Below are 8,554 nucleotides of genomic sequence, written 5' to 3' on the forward strand. Positions count from 1 at the left end.
TAGTTTATTTTGTGTGGAAAACGTTGCCGTCGTGAATAATATTGTTAAAAAACTACAACAAATAGAAATAACAAATTACTAAATAGAAAATATAGAACCTTACTTCATACATAGAAAAAATATGTAAATTACTTTAAAGACCATAATGGCGTGCCATACTTTTGAGAATGTTTTATCTGCATAATAAAATTGTCATCTGTAACTAAACTTCAAAAATACAATTAAATACTGACAGATTTAAGCAATTACTTCAATAAAAAAGACTTACTTAGTGGCTCGAGGCACGCATCTAACCAGATTGAAGACGATAGACAAAATGAGACCGGACTGGTCAGTAAGGCTGACAGGAAGTGAGTGATTGACCAGATATACGTTGTAGTTAACTTGTACCAAAAAGGATTACCGGATATACTAAACTCAGAGTGGTTAACTTGTACAAAAATATTTCTGAAGAATTTAAATTTTAAACTATAGACAGCACACAGCTCCAGAGAGTCAGCCAACCTACCAGAGAAGAATATAGTGCATTGTATCCGCTCCAAAATCTGTCTTAATTAGAGAGTGGTGTTGCATTTGTAGAGTATGTAGACGATTTTCCAAACTCGATATATCTACACAGAAACAACAATCATGGACTTGGAGAATGCATTAGGATCAACTATAAGGTTTACAACCACGTGTTTATTTAGACTTAACTCTTGAAAAATCGGTAAATACCTACAGAGTCTTCAAACACTGCTTTCGTTGAATTAATATTTTAACATATTTTTTGGATCGTCAAATAAACTTCCTTCTACCACGAAATAAGACTGATAAAAGGTATGGCAACCAAAACTTACCCGAAAAAGTTAAAATCTGGTTGCAAAAATAAAAAATGGCATATTTAAAACATATATCAATGTCATAAACAAAATGTTTTTTGTTTTCAGTATATTATTTTTTTTTATTTTGCCAATTAATAAAATGTTATTTATTTTCAGTATCTATTTTTTTTATTTTGCCAATTTATAAAATGTTTTTTGGTGATTCATGCGATCATTGCATAATAAAGAAATATATAACACGTTATCACTGGTTGTGTATTTTTTATGCAATGTCGCTTTCTTCCTACTCGCATAAATCATCAAAAATATTGTTTTATTGTTTATATTTGCATTTTTCTTTTTAAAATTATAAGATTAATCATCAAGAGAAAGTAGAAGTAAATAAATTATCGAATTAGAATCTGACATTTTCATGATTATTTCAGATGACGTGATAGAGAAGAGAGAATACTTGGTTACTATATCCATAGAACGGCCAATGTCTGAGCTGTAGCAAGGGAGTACGAGACACAAACAAACGATAAGAGATTCGATTGAGAGAATTGGAAGTCTGGAAAAGGATCTGACCTCCAATGATATATCCTGCTTCTTATGCAAGAACCCAGACCAAATGCAGACCATTTTTCAGGGGCTGCCCAAGAAACAAAAGGGACTTGAATTCAATAAATGACAACAAATAAGTAGAAAACATTTCATGTACTAAGATGTCAGGGTATCTGGAGAAATCGTACCTTGAAGAAAACACAGCCTGGAAAAAACGTACCCATGACTTAGGGTAAATTTTCTCTGAGAAGAAATGACTTGGGTAAGCCTTCCCCAAGAGTAAACGTACCCTGGAGAAATCGTAGCCAGATTTGACATAGTTTAAAGACCATAACTTTATATTCAATACTTTTCTTTGATATGTATGTAAATAATTAAAAGATAAACTTTCTACAAGTGAAAAGCTGTCAATGTGACAGCAAACCGGGTTTTCTTTTATGTGAACTGTATCCATAATCCATGTCAACCCGTATCCAGTGAAATGGATAAGGTGAAAGGGTACCTTATATGCAATATTTTGCCAAAAAATGACTAAGTTCAAAAGCTGGTATTTTTTTTCATAAATAATCAGAAATCTAAATCCTAGCAATATGCACACCTCTGATATATGTACAATTGATCTGCAAAAGAACAACTTCCTATCTTGAAAACTGTAGGAGGAGTTATCCGTACAATGAGGGTACCCTTTTGGCAGCCGCCCGCCCGCCCGCCATTTTCACCATTTTAATAAACGGATTTTTCCGTTGGAAAACCCGGTTAAAAATCTAAATAAATATTTCCATTATTGCGAAACTTAAACCTTGTGTTTAATTGTTGTTGAATGTGGTTTTTCGAAATGAGGGCAAAATCAACAATGATGTTTTAAAAATCGTGAATAATTTACATATTTATTATGTTTTGATATGGGAATTATATTTAAATATAATACTCAACTCTTAAAGGCTAAAAAGCAATTATCTGACCAAGGCAGAAAGGCAACGTTCGCTTAAAGGAAAAATATTGGAGACATGCTACTTAATCATGAAACTTTTTTTTATCGATTTTTGAGTGATAAGTTAGTGGTATCATTAACTATGCATCAGAAATTTGGGGTACTTATAAAGGTTACAATGCTAAAAAGGTACATCTTGATTTCTGTAAGCAAGCTCTGGGTTTGTAAAGGTCTACATTTAATGCTGTTGTGTATGCAGAGTAAGGTAGATTACTCCTTATTACAAGAAGGATTTTAAATCTTAATGTTTTGAAAAGAGTTGTTATATAGTTATAATTGTATTATCCAAAAATGTAATGACAAAAACAATGTACATTAACTGCAAATTAAATTGACATAAAACCGGGGTTCTGGTGTTATTTTAATGTCAACTTATTTACTTTTTACGTCTCAGACATGAGTTGGTAAATGTCTAGGTCCTGTTTGTTGTAGATACAGTTTTTTATTTTTATGTCGAAGTAAACTTTTAATGAAATTAGGATCAACGAAGTTTGGTTTTTAACAATAAATTGATTCACTTACTCTAAAGTCATAAATCAACCTGGCTTATCAGTAACAAAATATTTTTGAGAAAATTGAAGATTCGCAGAAATATCATTTCTATAAATATTTGGTTGATGGATTTTAACTTCAATGTCGAAATTCGCCCCTAGACGTTACTTACAATTTTGTTCGGACACAGGCTTCCAGTTTTTTCAAATATTTATCTGTTTTTTCCTGGGCGGGTTTTAACGTTTATTTATCATGGGTGTGTATATTTCATATATGTTTACTTTATGCATACATGCATTTCTTAAGGAGTTATTATCAAAGACCAGCTGCCTGCAAAGCTCATCTGGCTAACACCTAAGTTGTGTTTGTTGTTAAATATGTTTGAAATATCCTTCTAAGTCATTCAAGATGCATACCCATTGAGCAAAGGCACCCTGTGTGTGAGGCATGAGTCAGATTAGTCTAAAGGAGAGAAGAAATACTCCGGACAAGGATTTTACATATAATTCTGCTATGACTTTCATATTTGATCTTGAAACTTGGTTCAAAGTCACTGCATACCCTTTACTCAAAAGCTCTGTTTAAGTGAATTATAAGCCAAAAAGGGTTAAGTGGAGAGTTTGCAGAGAAATGCTCTGAAATTTCTTTTTGGCGTAGTCAGATATAACCTTGACCCTTTACAAACTTTATTCAAGATTACTGCACATCCTTTGACTGTAGGCACTCTGTGAGTGAAATCTGAACCACCTTGGGCCAAGGGGAGAGACAGTATGTTCCGGACAAGATATCTCGGACAGACAGACAGACAGACAGAAAGAGAGACAGACTGATCTCTGTAGGGTGCCCGCAGAGCGGGGCCCTTATTTTTATAAATTATTTTAATGAGAATCAATCGTTTTTCAAACTGCTGCAATTGTTTGACAATGAACATTTCAAAGATACACATGTATGCATCTTCGGCAAATATATGTAAAGTATGGAATTGAGAGCCAAAATCTGTAATTAATTTTTGTAGTTTTGTACTTAAAAAAAAATATCCTTTACTTATGTCATGTTTCTTTTGTTTGTATGTACTAGGGTCTCCTGTAAAACATCTAATATCGCTGTACTTTACTATGTTCAGAAGTAGTAATTTGTACACTCTGATAAGCTGTAAAGCTTAGAGAAAATAAAGATTGAATGATATCAAATAATTACAAAAGCATGGGGCAATATGAGGAACTTTCACCAGAGGCTCTGCCGAAGAAATTGTACACCCCACTGTGATGCTACACATCTTATACACAATAGATAAAATGTGTATGAGATGTTTAGGGACATTTCTTATATAGACATTAACGGTATGATATCATTATATATCACTTTGTTACACAGCGTATGTTAACTTTATAGTTTTGACTTTGTAAATAAAAGAACGCATAGATAAGATGCTTTGCGTACTTAACTCAGAAATCTAATTATTGTGTCTTGCTTGTATCTCATTCTAGAGATTAGAGTAGGCATAAATTTTACAATTTTAAATTCGAATTGTGTTTAAATCCCTTGAAGTATTTAATCAATAAATATATGAGAATATGAGCCTAGATGATTTACACAAGAAATTATTTTCTTATAACCATTTTAACAAGGCCTTGGACTTTCAGTAGGACGTAACTATATTTCTTGCATCAAAACAAGTTAAATATGACGCTGGCTTCGAGTGAAATATACACTGATTGAGTAGCCTTAGCTCAAAAGCCAGAAAAATCTTGTCGATTTCAAGGAGCAATGACTGAGTGGCCTACAATGAAATAGACAGGCCTACGTCACATTGCAGTTTGACACCAACTATCCAAGTCCAAGCTCTTGTTAAAATGGTTCTATTACTCTTCCTTGGTGACTTGAAATTCACAATGTTGGTAGATGGTTGCAATGTCTTAGGGTGGTTGGTGACGCCTACATGTTGTGACGTACTTCCAATCCAAATAAACGATAAAATCAAGTATAACCTTATATAGTTGTTTTAAGTCCAAATTTGAAACCCAACCGCGTAGCGTAATAGGTTTCAGCGATAGTTTCGAATCTGTAATTCGTGAGTTCGAACTCCACTGGGCCATTTATATTTTCTTTTTCCTTTTCAAACATTTTTTAAAACATATTTTATGTTAACAATTGTAAAATTTGAAATTTCCAAAATGGAAATATTTTGATTATAATATATCCACAGGTGCCCCATACCACCTTATCAAATATACAGTCAGTTTCTCTTCAGTATCAACAGAAGAAAATATTTTTAAACGTCTTTTAAAACGTTTGTCCCCACCCGAGAGTAAAACCCTTCCCCGGGGTCTACATATTACTATTTCAGTTTTTCTTTGAGGTTTGCAGAAGTAGAGAAGAATTTAAAAACATTGCTTAATTCTGACCATTTTTACCCTGCCTCTTAAGCCTCTGTGAGGCTAGAGTACTGAAATTACAATTTATGTTTCCAGTACCCTAAAAATGCATCATAACAAATTTGGAAAGTTTTAAGAAGAAAGTAAAATTGTTCAATAGTTTACGCACGACGACGTTTGACGAAAACCAAAAGCAAATGAGTTAGAGAACAAATGGTAACATTCTTCAAATTGATGAAATACTGTATTTTCTACCATTTTGGGAAAGTGAGAAATACATGTATTTGTTTTATTAGAGAAATTCAATTGTTTTTGAAAACAAAAAAACCGCATCATAAGACAGAAACGACGGTTAAAGGGGCATAGTCACGGTTTTGGTCATAAATTTCCCCCCGTTTTTAAAGCGCTAAGCATAGCTCAGCGCTTTATTGTCGTTAGACTTCTACTTCCGGTGCAACGAATAACCGCCCCTTATGAGCAGAAGTTTACATCATTTAAACTTGTTAGGGAACCAGTTTCAGGAGTTTGTGCGCATAACTGCTCGGGCTAGTATGGGCTATTGTGAATTTAATGTACGTGGCTTACATATGTCATTGCAGGGTCTGCCACGCAGTGATGAGGAAATATATCGCGTATACAGAAGCTAAGATGTTATATACATATATTTTTTATACACAAACAGAAGCTGTGTTAGCGCTTTTCAGTACTATCAGTACTTTGATTAATGTTTATAATGCTTTAGTAAGTCACTTGTAATGGTCGACCAACTTTGAGTGTCGGTCATCGTGTTAAAAGTGAGAAACAGCGCTTATAATTCTTTGCTATGTAAACAAAGCTTTTGTTTACATTTTGAATGTTGAAGTGTAAATTCCAGTTTTAGACCAAAAATAATGTATTAAACGTTAGGAACTGTTTATCTATGCTTAAAATGAATAAGAAGATGGACAAATTAGTTTGAAAAAGATTTTTTACTGGTATATTGAATCTATGTAAACAAAAACAGGGCACGAGCCTTGTTTACATGACAAAGAGCTGTGAGCCCTGTATCTTGCTTATATCTCTACGATTGACTCTCATGATTCATTTGATCATTAGAAATGCATTCATAAAGCTTTTTGTAAATAATAAAAACAGAAAAATAAAATTTGACCAAAATCGTGACCAAGCCCCTTTAAAGAGAATCAAACTAAAGCAAGTGCTAGTTGATTTATCAGACCATTGCAAATTCGACGATGTCTTCAGAAATTAATTCAAGTATATACACAATTGCACCTCTCTTCCTAACAAAAACATTTGTTGTTTTTGAAATAGAAATAACAGGACTTTCTCGATTGTCTGACGTAACACAGTTTTCTGTGTAAAACGCCAATCAAGGATTCCTTCCGTGTCAAACATTGACCGTCGTCAGTCAATATGCCAATCAAAGTACTGAAGAACTGGCGGGAGTTGATTTTGTCGATGTTTATTTATTTTAAAATCAATGATATGTTATTTTGCATGACAAGTACATGTATACGTATTTTCTAATTTGAATTACGCATATCTTTATAATATGAATTTTTGAACTTTTTCGACTAGATTGTCGAGAAACCTCCATATGAATCATGTTAAATAATATTTAAAGATAAAATTAATTCAATCAAACTATGTATCAGTGGTAGAAATATTTCTCGAAAATTGTATGGATCCAAGCAATTTTGAACTCTAATCTCGTTCAACCAAACGCTCGGCTGACACCGTAAATCTCCGACAAGGGTTTACGGAGACAGTCGAGCGTCGAGTTGAACGAGACTATATTGAACTCTGGCGTAAGAATACATACGACTACAAACATATTTAAATTGTTCGTACCATTTAAAATCTGACTATTTTAAAGGTATTTGTAAATAATTTTCCTTGAAAAACCAATGCTTTAGCATACATTTCATCGAATTCATCAATTATTTTCAAGAACTAAGTCTTGTCAGGAGCAATGATTTGTGCTGAGGTCCAAACACTGTTTCACATTCGGTTTGTCCGGGTGACTGCATAGGAGAGTTGATTAAAAATCAACTCCCAAAAAGCATAGCAGGTGATATTACAGGGCTGTCTTAATGTTTCAAGAAGAATCGTATGTATCATCATGGAGAAGTAAAGAAGGCCAATATCCGTCAAATCTTGGTAAGCTTTTCTTAAACTAAGAGCTATCCTAAACTTGTTGGACACAGTATTGGATCGCAAGTTGTTTAATTCTGTAAAATCTACGGGAAAGTTTGGACTTCTTGGTGTATTTCTGTAGTGATGTAACCCCTGTTCATGAAAATCTGAATTAAAAGTATTTGTCTCGGTTCCATTGATAGAAATTGTGTAGCCTGACAAAAACTAGAATGTAGAGCAGTTAATGTGCAAGTTTAAACTTATGTACATATACAAAATATATCAGAATGGGTCCTTGTGTCTCAAAGCATTACCCTCAAGTTTATGTAGCTCTCACTGAAAAGGAAGGGAAACATAAGAGGGAAGTAAGACAGTTACTAATCCGGTTATTTGGCCGGTGTAGGAAAAACACTGTCTAACCGGCTGTTGTTCAAGGCGTTGGCCCTGTGAACACTGCTTCAATGTGCAACCTGACCCTTGGCCTCGAGATCTTTATTGATGAAACTATAGTGGACATTTTGAGAGAATCGTCGCCAGTTCCTGCCAACATTCTCTCAAAATACACGACTGGCTCCAACAGTGATGCTTCAAGCTGTAATCCTCCAGTGCCCACAGCCTCATCACAGACCTTTGCAAGATGCATGAGTGTGATGGCAAAAGCTGAGCTGGCCCACAGGCTCGGTAAACCAATCATGGGAATTGAGGAACCCAAGTTAGATCGACCTGTTAGAGCTTACCGGCCCCCGGGAATGTGAGGTTCCACGGCCAAAGGTAAGTTAAAAGGCCTTGCACCAATTTACTATATAGTTGATATAATGCATGATATTATTTATATACTAAGTTGTATGCTAATTTTTTTCCTTTATTTCTTTCTTTTGTGAACAGTTTCATAAACTTTATATTTTATTATTTTTTTTGGTTTAGAAATCAAGATGAAACCCCACTGCTCATTATGAGTTTGATGACGACACATCCTTCAGCGTCTTGATTAGAAATTCGGAGTAATGTCTAAACAAAGAATGTGTTAAAATTTCCAGCATCTGCAATTAAAAATTGCTGAGAAATATTTGACAAAATTTAGGCAAAAAAACCCCGAATTTGTCATTAACAGGCAGTCAATGACTCCCAATTGGCACAATAATGGATCCCATTATAATCAAGCCTAAACAAAGAGTGTGAATAAACTTCTAGCA

This window comes from Magallana gigas, chromosome 6 (assembly GCF_963853765.1).
Source record: "Magallana gigas chromosome 6, xbMagGiga1.1, whole genome shotgun sequence".
In the NCBI taxonomy this organism is placed as follows: domain Eukaryota; kingdom Metazoa; phylum Mollusca; class Bivalvia; order Ostreida; family Ostreidae; genus Magallana; species Magallana gigas.